At 39.9% G+C, this 13130-nt stretch overlaps 1 pseudogene; it reads right to left on the bottom strand.

Annotated features, from left to right (window-relative positions):
• Positions 1 to 1201: 1201 nt before the first annotated feature.
• Positions 1202 to 9816, bottom strand: LOC127529963 (uncharacterized; annotated as a pseudogene).
• Between the last annotated feature and the right edge of the window lie 3314 nt (positions 9817 to 13130).

Here is a 13130-nt window from a genome sequence, read left to right as displayed (position 1 = left end):
AACAAATATCTAAATTGGTTTATGTGCTTTAATTAGCTTTTTTATATAATTTTTACATTTTTATTATGGTGCAACTACAATTGCACAGTTATGTAGTTCTTAACACTATTATGTCATACATTCAGTTTTCCCATATCCATCCAGTGGAGTTTGAAAGTTCTCTCTTTGTCCCCTTGTGGGTTTTCTTTTCTCAGAAATTACCATTTTCTCTTACCTGTGAAAGACAAAGGATGAGTGGACACTTTGTTAGGTGCATCCACTACATGTTGATAGCCATAATGCTCTCAAACCTAACCTAAATTGGCTAAGACTGAGTTAAGATACTACATGTGTGGAACAGGGAGCTGTACACCATAGTGCCCCACAGTTACTACAAATGAGCTTGTGGCAGATGTCTACTCTGAAGAGGTCATGTCCTGTAACTCCAAACATACCTAATTTAATGAAGATCTGATGACTAGGAAGGACATTGCATCAAGATAAATTCATTGTCATGTTCCTGGAACATGCAAGATGGTCTTAAGTTTGTGGTATGGTGAATAACTCTACTGAAAAGTAATAGGATACACTATTGTAATGAAGAAATATAAAAAATACTATTGATCAACAACAATGGTCAGATATTTTGCAGCATTCATTTGAATTGAACTAAGATTTTGTGAGTCAAAAGAAAAGTGAGAAAATCAAGTACAATTACCTTACTTTCCAAATTTTATATGATGGAAAATTATGCTCCTGAAAAGGCACCCTCACATGCCTTCAGGGCCCTGATGTTCAGAGATGTTACTCTAACTATGTCAAAGAACCCCAATGTGTATCAAGAAAAAATATCTTGGAAGTATTACACTGTCTTTACACTGTCTTTACTTCCTTACATCATGGATTCATATTATAGAGCTATGAACTTCTGGGATTTTTTCTGTATCCTTGTCCTCTCTTACATTCACATTTACATTTACATTTATTTGCTTGGGAGTTGCTTTTACCCAAAGCGACTTACAAAAGATGTAAACACAATTGAGTAGCATTACAGCAAGTGTAGTAGGACAGGTAAAAAAATGTTGATTGTCACAAGTGGAAAAGATTAAATAACTAATAAATATACAATCATGGATTACAATCAATACAGAAATTAAACTTAGCCTAACAACAAATTAACCAACAATATAAAATATCACAGAGTAAAGTTTGTTTGTTTTTTTCAATTAAACACATAGTCACAGAACAGATTGTTTTTCAATTACTTCTTAAATACATGGAGGGATTCAGCAGTTTGGAAGGAGATGGGTAGCTTGTTCCACCAACTAGTAACTACACATGAAAAGAGTCTGGATTGAGACGTGATACCACGTAGAGGCGGCATAAACAGATGCTGTTCACTGGCAGACCTTAGGGGGCGAGAAATTTAGGACTTCACTGGTGTCTCCAAAGACTCAGGTGCTGACCCATTGACTACTTGATAGGCAAGCATAAGGAATTTAAACTTAATGCGTACTGTAATAGGGAGCCAATGTAGCAACCTGAAGAGTGGAGTGACATGTGCCAGTCTCGGCTGGTTAAATACAAGACAGGCCGCTGCATTCTGGACCATCTGCAGTGGCTTGATAGCACATGTGGGTACTCTTGCCAAAAAGGAGTTGCAGTAGTCCAGACACAACAAGACCAAAGCCTTTACCAGAAATTGTACTGCATACTCTGTCAGATAAGGTCTGATCTTGCGGATGTGCAGCACAACCCTATAAGAATGAGAAATGGTAGAAATGTGGTCAGAAAAAGATAGCTGCTCATCAATCACCACCCAACGGTTGTTTACTGAATTGGCAGTGTGATATAACGGGTCCGCAGCTCAAAAAGAATGGCCAGTTTTTAAATAAGTAATCGCGACACTCGTGGCTTAAAGAGGGGGTGTGGTAGTGTGGCTGGAGCGGTTCCTGGGTGTGATGCGGGCATGGGTGTTTCCGCTCTGAAGTGCACACGTGTGGGATTGCCCATGTTTGTAATTGAGGCCGGAACCTGCTAATCGGCACACCTGTGCCATGACCCCATTATCAATAGGAGAAGCGTGAGTGCGAAGGAGAGATCTAAAAAAAGAGAAGGACGGAGGTTAAGGGAGAAGAAGGCTGGCGAAGGAGAGCCAGTGCCAGCGAGCGAGCGCAGGCTTGCTGGAGGTTGCAGGTAGCTGAAAGAAGAGCCCCTCGGCAAGAGTGTTTGGCCAACACTCGGGAGCATAGAGAAGCGGCTGCTCCTGTTGAGCACTTAAGAGGAGCAAGAATGATCGGAAGGTGGTTGGCTTGCCACAGAAGGCTGCAGGAGTCATGGAGGCTTGGGAGAGTGAGCCTCAGCGTGAGTGCCATGCTCACTGAGGAACCTAAGTCTCGGTATGGAGAGAGCCATATGGAGCCAGGGGTCGGAAAGCTGCCAGACTAGCAGGCAAAGGTCAGCTGCAGGTTGGGAGACTCCCTTGTTGCAAGGCCCAAATGAGAGAATCAGGGGAGCCACCAGCTAAAAGAAGAAAGCACTGGGTTTTTAAAGAAGGGAATGCTTCTAGTCAGTATTTTAACCTAGTTTTTAAATGGAATTATTTATTGGGATTTTAACCTCTACTTGTTGTCTTAATGGATTATTTTTTTATTGACGTGTTGAGCACTGCACTTTATTTGGACACTGTTTTGGTTTTGTATTATTGAATAAAAGCACTTTTGCACTTTGCACCTTCCTCTTGCATCATATGGTGTCCTCAATGTCTAGCTCATCTGGTTACATTACCGACAGTGTTGGGTTGAGAGGCTCCCAGAAGAGTGGTGGGAGCATGGTGCAGAACCCGCATCGTCACAGGCAGGTGTTCGTGATAGTGAGACAACCTGTACAGAGATGGGGAGTTGAACAGACAGGCTGGTCAGGGTCACAAGAAGCTCTGTTTTTGCCAGGTTAAGTTCTAGATGGTGGTCCTTGATCCAGGTTGAAATATCAGTAAGACATGCAGACACTCTAATTGATACTGTATTGTCCTCTGGAGGGAATGACAGGTACAGCTGTGTATCATCTGCATAGTACTTGTAAGAGAAACCATGGGATTGGATGAGTCCAGAAAGAAAAGGAGAGGACCTAGTACTGATCATTGGGGTACACCTGTGCATATCTGGTGTGCCTTTGACAACTCTCCTCACCAGGACACACTGTAGGATCTGCCCGAGATGTAGGAATCAAACCATCTGAGAGCAGTCCCAGTGATTCCAAGGTCAGAGAGGGTAGCAAGAAGGATGTCATGGTTGACCATGTCAAAAGCAGTGGAGAGATCTAGCAGAATGAGGACCTGAAATGTTAGAATCTCTAGCAAGTCTTAGTTGGTTGACAACAGTCAGTAGAGCCATCTCAGTCTAGTGGTTATGAATCCGGACTGGTTGGTAAAAAGCAATACATTCTGTATCAAAAAGGAAGAAACAGAGCATTTAAGTGTTTTGGAAAGTCAGGAAAGGAGAGATACAGGCCTGTAATTGTTAACGCTGGATGGATCAAGTGTTGGTTTTTTGAGAAATGGGGTTATCACAGCGTGTTTGAAGATGGTAGAAAATGTGCCCTACAATGTGCATCATACAGACCAATTTCACTCCAGAATAATGATGTTAAGATACTCTCAAAAATTCTAGCTAGAAGGTTGGAGAAAGTGCTGCCCTCGGTAATATCACAGGATCAAACTGGATTTATTAAAGGCCGACACCTATCTTCCAATCTCCAATGCTTGTTTAATGTTATATATTCACCAGCAAAATCAAACACCCCAGAGATATTACTATCATTAGACGCAGAAAAAGCATTTGATATGATTGAATGGAACTACCTTTTCACTGCATTGGAGAAATTTGGGTTTGGCCCAATTATTTGTGCATGGATCAAACTACTGTACACCAATCCAGAAGCATCAGTTTGTATTAACACTAGAATTACCAGAGCCTACGAAAAAACTCATAAATCCGTCCCACCTTAAATCGCGTCTTAAATCCGTTTGCACCTCTCCGCCAGAGTCCTTTGTCATCTAAATGTGCTGATAAACCAAAGCTACTAGCAGCCAGCTATTCCATCCCCCCACCGACTTAGAATGAACTTCTGTCCTAGCTCAAGCCTTGCCTTGATTTGATTACCTGGGATTGAAGTGGAGTTTTACAGTGGAAATAATTCTAGCGTTATTTGGAATACACGCATTTCATGTGTGTTCTATTTCTATAGCAGGCTGTGCAAACACATTTTTAAAACAGAAACGTTTTTCATATTCTAATAGTAAATGACAAAATGTAGGCATAAACTATATAACGTATGAAGCCTGAAGTCCATATATCAAAGAAACACTTTCACAAAAGGTACAAATAAGAGAACATGTGCGCTTTCATTCAAAAAAAAAAAAGCCACGTTAGCATGCCACATTGACACACTTATTACAACCGCTGTGGTGGCGTAGTGGTATCAGCTCCTGACTGGGGATCAGAGGGTGGTGAGTTCGATCCCGCATGGCTCCACTTCGAGAAATTAACTGCTCTTATTCTTACAATTTTAGAATAACAACATAAATTTGATTTCAGTCTGTAACAGCCGGTGTAACTTATGATACTGGTAAAGGTTAGCTTTTTTTTTTTTTTTTTTTTAATTCACTTTTCATTCTCACAGTCGCATTCAGAATCAATCCATACAACCCCATCTGACACAGCTGGTTTCACATAAATAAAAGTGCACTTTTATTCAAGACTATAACCGAAGAATAAAGAAAGCAAGTTACAGTTGGTGGTTGATACGACAGCTTGCGTGGTGCAATGTTAAGAACTGCTGATTTCCGATCCGTGCTATATAAAATCATCACATTCAAATATTAACAGTTCCCACACACCCAAGGTCCGCCATTCCTACATTTACGACATGTGTACTTGTTGCAGTGTACACACCTCTCTGTGCTATGGTTCCTATTACAGTGAATGAGCACCTGACACTGTACTTTCTTCCCTGGGGGAAGCTGAGGTCTTAGAACGGAAGTTTGTTGACGCTGTATCATCTTTTCTTTTTCCATCGCCTTTTTTCCCCAGCGTGGCGTTGACATCATGGACCAGAATACACGTGCTTGTTCAGTGCGAACAGGAACACACAGGTGGCCGGTTGCTGTGTTCTACAACATCCTTGACCTAGCAGCGATGAACGCACACGTACTGTATAAGGCATGCACGGGGTCCGCTGAGAAAAGAAGAGTGTTCATGGCTCACCTTGCAGAGGAACTTCGTCGTCGCTTCTTACAGGAAAAGGCGATGGAAAAAGAAAAGATGATACAGCGTCAACAAACTTCCGTTCTAAGACCTCAGCTTCCCCCAGGGAAGAAAGTACAGTGTCAGGTGCTCATTCACTGTAATAGGAACCATAGCACAGAGAGGTGTGTACACTGCAACAAGTACACATGTCGTAAATGTAGGAATGGCGGACCTTGGGTGTGTGGGAACTGTTAATATTTGAATGTGATGATTTTATATAGCACGGATCGGAAATCAGCAGTTCTTAACATTGCACCACGCAAGCTGTCGTATCAACCACCAACTGTAACTTGCTTTCTTTATTCTTCGGTTACAGTCTTGAATAAAAGTGCACTTTTATTTATGTGAAACCAGCTGTGTCAGATGGGGTTGTATGGATTGATTCTGAATGCGACTGCGAGAATGAAAAGTGAATTAAAAAAAAAAAAAAAAAAAAGCTAACCTTTACCAGTATCATAAGTTACACCGGCTGTTACAGACTGAAATCAAATTTATGTTGTTATTCTAAAATTGTAAGAATAAATGCAGTTAATTTCTTGAAGTGGAGCCATGCGGGATCGAACTCGCCACCCTCTGATCCCCAGTGAGGAGCTGATACCATTACGCCACCGCGGCAGTTGCAGTAAGGCTGTCAATGTGGCATGCTAACGCGGCTTTTTTTTTTAAATTTTTTGAATGAAAGCGCACGTGTTCTCTTATTTGTACCTTTTGTGAAAGTGTTTCTTTGATATATGGACTTCAGGCTTCATACATTATATAGTTTATGCCTACATTTTGTCATTTACTATTAGAATATGAAAAACGTTTCTGTTTTAAAAATGTGTTTGCACAGCCTACTATAGAAATAGAACACACATGAAATGCGTGTATTCCAAATAACGCTAGAATTATTTCCACTGTAAAACTCCACTTCAATCCCAGGTAATCAAATCAAGGCAAGGCTTGAGCTAGGAGAGAAGTTCATTCTAAGTCGGTGGGGGGATGGAATAGCTGGCTGCTAGTAGCTTTGGTTTATCAGCACATTTAGATGACAAAGGACTCTGGCGGAGAGGTGCAAACAGATTTAAGACGCGATTTAAGGTGGGACGGATTTATGAGTTTTTTCGTAGGCTCTGGTAATTCTAGTGTTAATAACATTTGTTCAGACTACTTTAAGCTAGAACGTGGTACCAGACAAGGATGTCCCTTGTCGCCACTGCTGTTTGCAATCGCCATTGAACCACTGGCAGTTCACTGTCGAAATTCTTATCAGATAAAGGGGATTATCAGAGAAGGACTGGAACAGAAAATTTCTCTATATGCAGATGATATGGTTTTATATATATCAGACCCAGAAAACACTGCCCCTGCAGTTTTAACAGCACTAACAGAATTTCAAAAGATATCTGGTCTTAGAATTAATCTGAATAAAAGTATACTCTTTCCAGTGAATTCACAAGCATATAATATTAGATTGGACACCCTACCTTTTACCATAGCAGATCAGTTTAAATACCTAGGGGTAAATATCACAAGTAAACATAAAGCTCTTTATCAACAAAATTTTGCCATCTATATGGAAAAAATTAAGCAAGACTTGCATAGATGGTCAACCCTTCATCTCACTCTAGCCGGAAGAATTAATGTTGTTAAGATGAATATCCTTCCTAAACTTCTTTTTTTATTTCAAAACATTCCAATATATATCAATAAATCATTTTTTAAACAGTTAGATTCAACAATAACCTCATTCATTTGGAACTCAAAACACTCACGTATCCGAAGAGCGACCCTACAAAGACCTAAGGCAGAAGGTGGCATGGCTTTACCTAATTTTCAGTTTTATTACTGGGCAGCAAACATACAAGCCATAAAAACCTGGACACAAATAAATGAACATACACAGGCCTGGTCCGCAATAGAAGTAAAATCCTGTAGTACTTCTTTATACTCCCTGCTCTGCTATCCAGTAAATGCAAGTTATCGCAAATATACTAATAACCCAATTGTGCTTTACTCACTCAGAATATGGAACCAACTTAGAAAGCATTTTAAGATGGAAAATCTTTTATCTGTGGCACCTCTGCAAGAGAACCACCTCTTTCAACCCTCGTAAACATATCCAGTTTTTAATACCTGGAAAAGTTTTGGGATTAAAATGCTCAGAGATCTTTATATAGACAACATATTTGCATCTTTTGAACAATTACGCTCAAAATTCAACCTCCCAGCTACACATTTCTTTCACTATCTTCAAATTAGAAATTTCGTTAAACAGAAACTGCCCGATTTTCCTCACCTTGTACCCTCCACAATGAGGAAAAAATACTGCTCAATTTCGAGGAATTAAACACCATTTCTGCATTATATAAAATCCTATTAGAGTCCCTATCTTTCAAAGATCCAAGAGGACATTGGGAAGAAGATCTTTTAATCAATATATCAGAAAAGGAGTGGAAGGTAGCAAAGCAGAGAATTCACTCAAGCTCCATATGCGCAAAGCATAGAATTATTCAACTAAAAATTATATATCGCGCTCATCTGTCTCGCTTAAAACTGTCCAAAATGTTTCCAGGGCAAGATCCAACCTGTGAATGCTGCAACCAAGCTCCTGCCTCACTGGGTCACATGTTCTGGGCCTGCACCAAACTAACATAATTTTGGACCAAAATTTTTAAGTGCCTCTCAGACAGCCTTGGTATCACAATTCCTCTTAACCTATTAACAGCTGTGTTTGGTGTTCTTCCAGACTTTCTTGAAGTGGAGAAGGACAAGCAAACGGTGATTGCATTCACTACACTTTTGGCATGCAGACTTATTTTGTTAAATTGGAAGAATCCTAACTCTCCTCTGATAAGTCAGTGGGAAACCGATGTTTTATATTATTTGAAATTGGAAAAAATCAAATTCTCAGTTAGAGGATCTGTACAAAATTTTTTCAAAACCTGACAGGATCTAATCAATATTATTTTAGAATAACAGAAATAACTATTACCACATTTAATTCCCTTCTCCATTTCTTATTTACCTATATATATTTCTCCCTTTCTTTTGTTTATTGTTGCCTCATTAAAAAGCCCTAAGCAATTCTCCTTTGGCTAAGCTCTCCTTCTCAGGGGTGGGGTTTGATTTGTCTTCAATTTTGTTTGGTTATAAATTGATCTATTTGTATGGAATGATTACAATAAAAATTAATTAAATTAATTAAAAATTAATTAAATAAAAAAAAAAAATGTGCCCAAGCTGAGTGTGGTATTAGTGATGTGTGTAGGAATGAGTGAGGGAGAGATGGCCTGAAGGAGATGTGAAGGGATAGGGTCCAGTGGAAAGGTAGATTGGAGTGATTGGAGAGGAGGTTGGAAACAGTGGCAGAGAGAATGTTGGATGATGCTTGGAAGGAGGCATAATGGGTGGCAGCAAGGATGTGAACTGACTACTGATAGCAGCCACCCTATCCTGAAAAAGGTGGCAAAGTCATCAGGAAACAAGGAGGTTAGGGGAGGAGGTGGAGGAGGGCTAAGAAAGGAAGTGAAAGTGGAGAATACAGAGAATGTGTCGGTAGTGCTGTTAATTCAAGTCTGATAGAACTTAACTGTAGCATTGGTGCTGGCAGAATAAAAGGATGCAAGAAAGAATTGATAATTAGCGAGGTCTGCCTGAGCCTTTGACTTCTTCCATTTCCTTTTGGCTATCCTGAGCTCGGTCCATTGATTGCAGAATACTTCGGAAAGCCAGGGACAGGGTCTTTTGCATGCAGGCCTGAAAGAGAGGGGACAAACACTGTCAAGACAGGAGGATAGAGCTGAGCATAGGGTGACCGTGACAGTGTTGGTGTTGAGTGAGGAGAAGTAGTCAGGAGGAGGGAGAGACTATGGAAGAGAAATGGGTGGGAGAGAGGGATTAATTAGCCAGAATGTAATTAATCAAACCAGATATTTTTCTCAGTTCTCCATTGTTTATTTTCTGTGTTTTTTTAGTTGAAAGCAGCAGCACTTTATTAATTAATTAGTTTATTTATTTATTTATTTTTATTTATTTTTTTGCTGATAGCAGTGGGGATTGTTGGTTTTCAGCTGTAATAACTAATTCCTCTTTGAAATACTACAAACTGTGTCCAATATGCATCTTCCATAGTTATACTACATGTACATTTTAGTCAAATTACTGTTTCTCTTCAAATCATGGCCTAATCATCAATAGTCTGTTTTGAGTGATGGTCCATTTGTTATGCATCTGTTAACTGTAGTATGTAAGAAAATCCCATGAGGGTGTAATGACAAATGCTGTTTAGTGACAGAGACTCAGAGGCTGAAAAGGGACCAGAAGATGAGATGGAATCATAAAGAAGGCCAAGTTTGTTACTGAGGAATAAATATTATAATGTTGAAGCCAAATTACTAACCAAGGATCAAAACAGAGCAAAAGAATCAAGACCCACTTAGATAATTATCAAAGAAAGTATAAAAAGTGTTTTTTAAGTATCCTCAATCTCGGATAACCAGAAAGCATACGGTACTGATTTTTATACCATTGCAGTGGTGATGATAGGCATTGTACACTGCAGGTCATCCTACGTAGCACAGTTGTAGCAACATTCCTACAAAATGGCGATATTGATATAAATTTAACATGCCATCATAAATTAATGAAAAATACAATTTAAAACTTGAAAACTACTATGCATAATTGAAAACCACTTACATCTTTAGGTTCATTGATTTGCACACCAATTTCACTGGAAGATGCTCTCTAGGTCCTTTTAGATATTTTTGGACAGATGAGAAGAGAACATTGATGCCATCCATTAAGATAAAGCAAATCTTCCCCACTGCGGTGGGTTGGCACCCTGCCCGGGATTGTTTCCTGCCTTGTGCCCTGTGTTGGCTGGGATTGGCTCCAGCAGACCCCCGTGGCCCTGTGTTCGGATTCAGCAGGTTGGAAAATGGATGGATGGAAATCTTCCCCATGAGCCCCTGGAGGACTTATTCCATAATCTTTTGGAATGATGCTCCCACATTTCTTAAGGCCAAAGGGAATCAGAACTGAAAAAGTCCTTTCAGGGTGATAACAGCTGTCTCCCTCTCCATCCTCAACCACCAATAACTGACTTCAGATCCAAGGAGCTTAATAATGTCGTTCCATGCAGAGACTTTAGGACATCATGGATGAATGGCATGGGTTAGATGTTGTGATAGGTCTTCTTGTTTAGCTCCCTATAACTGATGCAGAATTGGCAGGACACATAGGACTTTTGCAGGAGCACTGCAGGACAAGCCCATGGCGAGCTGGAAAACTCAGTCACCCTTCCATTAATATGTGGTTGACCTCCACCTTGATTAACCCCGTTTTTTCAGAGGTGACACTGTATAGTCTATGTGGCAAACAGGTTGACCATGTGGATGTGATGACACACAACATCACTTCAATCTAGATTGTCTATCCACACTGAGGACCACCTCTGACACAAAGGCTGAACAAGTTCTGGCTGTTCAAAAATAACCTGTACTGGGCTGGAAAGCAGATCGTTTTTAGCCTTCCTCCCAAACAATGACTATCATTCTCAGCTATTTGTACTCTAGGTGCGACATGTGGATGGTAAGCCCTACTGACATTAACAGGTGGCCGTCTTCCAATAAAAACACCCTAATCTCCCTGTGCATCCTGGGAAAATAGAATCTCATAGGAACTTTGCTTTTTGCCCAATGAACCTTTCCATTTTACTTTTGTACTATCCCTAAGTTGCTCATAGTGATACTTTAAGCTTTTCCTACAACCTATACTTCATTAGGGTGAAAGTGCTGCTGGTGCCTATGATGGCCTTGTCTATGACACCTTGCACTTGTATGGGCACCGTTAAGAAAGGTAAGGTGGCTTGTACCAAGCAGACATTGCTGCAGTATTTTAGTGAGGATTATTCTTGAGGTTTGGGAAAGGGAACCTCCCAAGGTGTAGCACCTCTGTGGGGTCCACTAACACTGATGGCCGCTCAGTCTTTCTCTTCTCAGGACTCCAACTTCACCACCTTATTCACTGATTTCGCAAACACCCTCAGAGTGGCTGCCATCTGAGAGTCACATGCGTCAAGGACATGTTGCAATATTTCCTTGTTCCACATGTCAGAGCACCACTCAAGACATAATGCCTTCAATTTAAACACAAAGTCCTGGAGACCCTGCGATGGTTTTTGCACAAAGGTCCAGAGATTTTCTTTTAACAACACCTAGTAATTGTAAGGAGGAAATGCACCCAAAGAGGCAGCCTGAAACTCTTCCCAGTTTTTATACTTGTGCCACTCGGCAAACCACCATTAAATTCAATACACGGCCTACCTATTTAAATAGCCTTATCTGCTCAATTAATGTTATTTATCAATTATATGAGGGAGTAACTGAACCTAATAAAGTGTCTACTCTAGTGTAAAGGTTGACAATAGAGTCTAAATGAATGTGGTTGTCTCTTGGTATGATCTTCCAGAAGTAGTGTCCTACGTTTGTAGCACTGTGCCCACTGCTGCCTGCCATGTGGGTCAGCTGGTTGAACACACATGCCATTTTTTGCATTGTATTGCTTACTTTATTTTGTAAAGTGATTTTTATTGACTGGACACCATCCATTGTGCTCCAGAATCCAAACATTACACAACTTTGTAAGTTTGTGCATTACACTGGCATAGCTATTTGACAAAGTGCACGTGGCCCTCTAAAAACCATGGTGAGTCCAGCAGGGAGTATCAGCTCCAAGTCTGATGTTGGGTAATGCACCGTAGAAAGGTAGTTCTGCTTATAGCACTGCATAAAAGCCACAATGTTGACATAATACCAACAACAACAATTAAGCAATCACAACACCAATGATAATTTTATACTTAAGTTTGTATTAGTTATTTTTTTCAGTATAACATCCACAGTACGCTCTGTTGGGCATATTGAATATTATAAGCATGAATGCTGTTGCAGCGGTCACTGTACTCAATCACAACCTCTCTAAGTCTGGGATCATAGAGTCCTCAATGTAAGGAGTGGTAACAATTTTTTAGAACTTCAACGTAATACTGTATTAATACATCAAACCAATCAGTCAGTGTGTTTACATGCACACACATAATTGGGTTAAGGTGAATAACTTGGTTTAGGTAGAAACCTAATTTCTTAATAATCTACGTTTACATACACAAGTAATCTAATCATTAAACTGCACAAATAAGAGTTAAACATCATAATAATACATTTTATTTATATAGTGCCTTTCCCATGCTCAAGGCACTGTGAATTTGAAAATAAGCATGACACCTGTGGTCATTTTCTTGTGTTTTAGGAATATGTCTAGTCAATTTGATGCTTTATTTATAGGTTTTTGTTACTGGACTGCTTGGCTGTGTGACTGAGCCCTGCAAAGGACCTGTTATGTGTGCTTCTTGTCTTTCTCCCAGTGCTGCTACAATAATAATAATAATAATACAGGTAAGGTAATCAGACTTCTTAATGGAAATTACTTTTAATGTGTTACCCTACCATTCTTGACACTGTGTTGCAGAAGTTAACATGGTACATTCAGCTCATCAACACAAATGTACTAATTTCTGACATATTAAGACAAATTATTTCAGCAGAAGAAGGAATAATCTGAACATTTGCCTGTGCAAATTTGTATTGTGGACGCTTCTACCTGTGGCTACTGAAAATATACAGTATGCAAAGCAAATACATGCATAGACTGCAACATTGTTAACAGTAACCCGGTTTGGGTATACATGGCCACATAATCAGATTATTCACGGAGAAATCAACCTTTGTTAATCAGGTTTCTCAGAGGTCCATAACCTGGTTTCTGTAATTGAAATAAGGGTTTACATGGCATTTTAGGAAT

This window comes from Erpetoichthys calabaricus, chromosome 12 (genome assembly GCF_900747795.2).
Source record: "Erpetoichthys calabaricus chromosome 12, fErpCal1.3, whole genome shotgun sequence".
In the NCBI taxonomy this organism is placed as follows: domain Eukaryota; kingdom Metazoa; phylum Chordata; class Cladistia; order Polypteriformes; family Polypteridae; genus Erpetoichthys; species Erpetoichthys calabaricus.
Note: the sequence above shows the minus strand (reverse complement) of the source record. Positions and strands in the feature narration are given on the sequence as shown.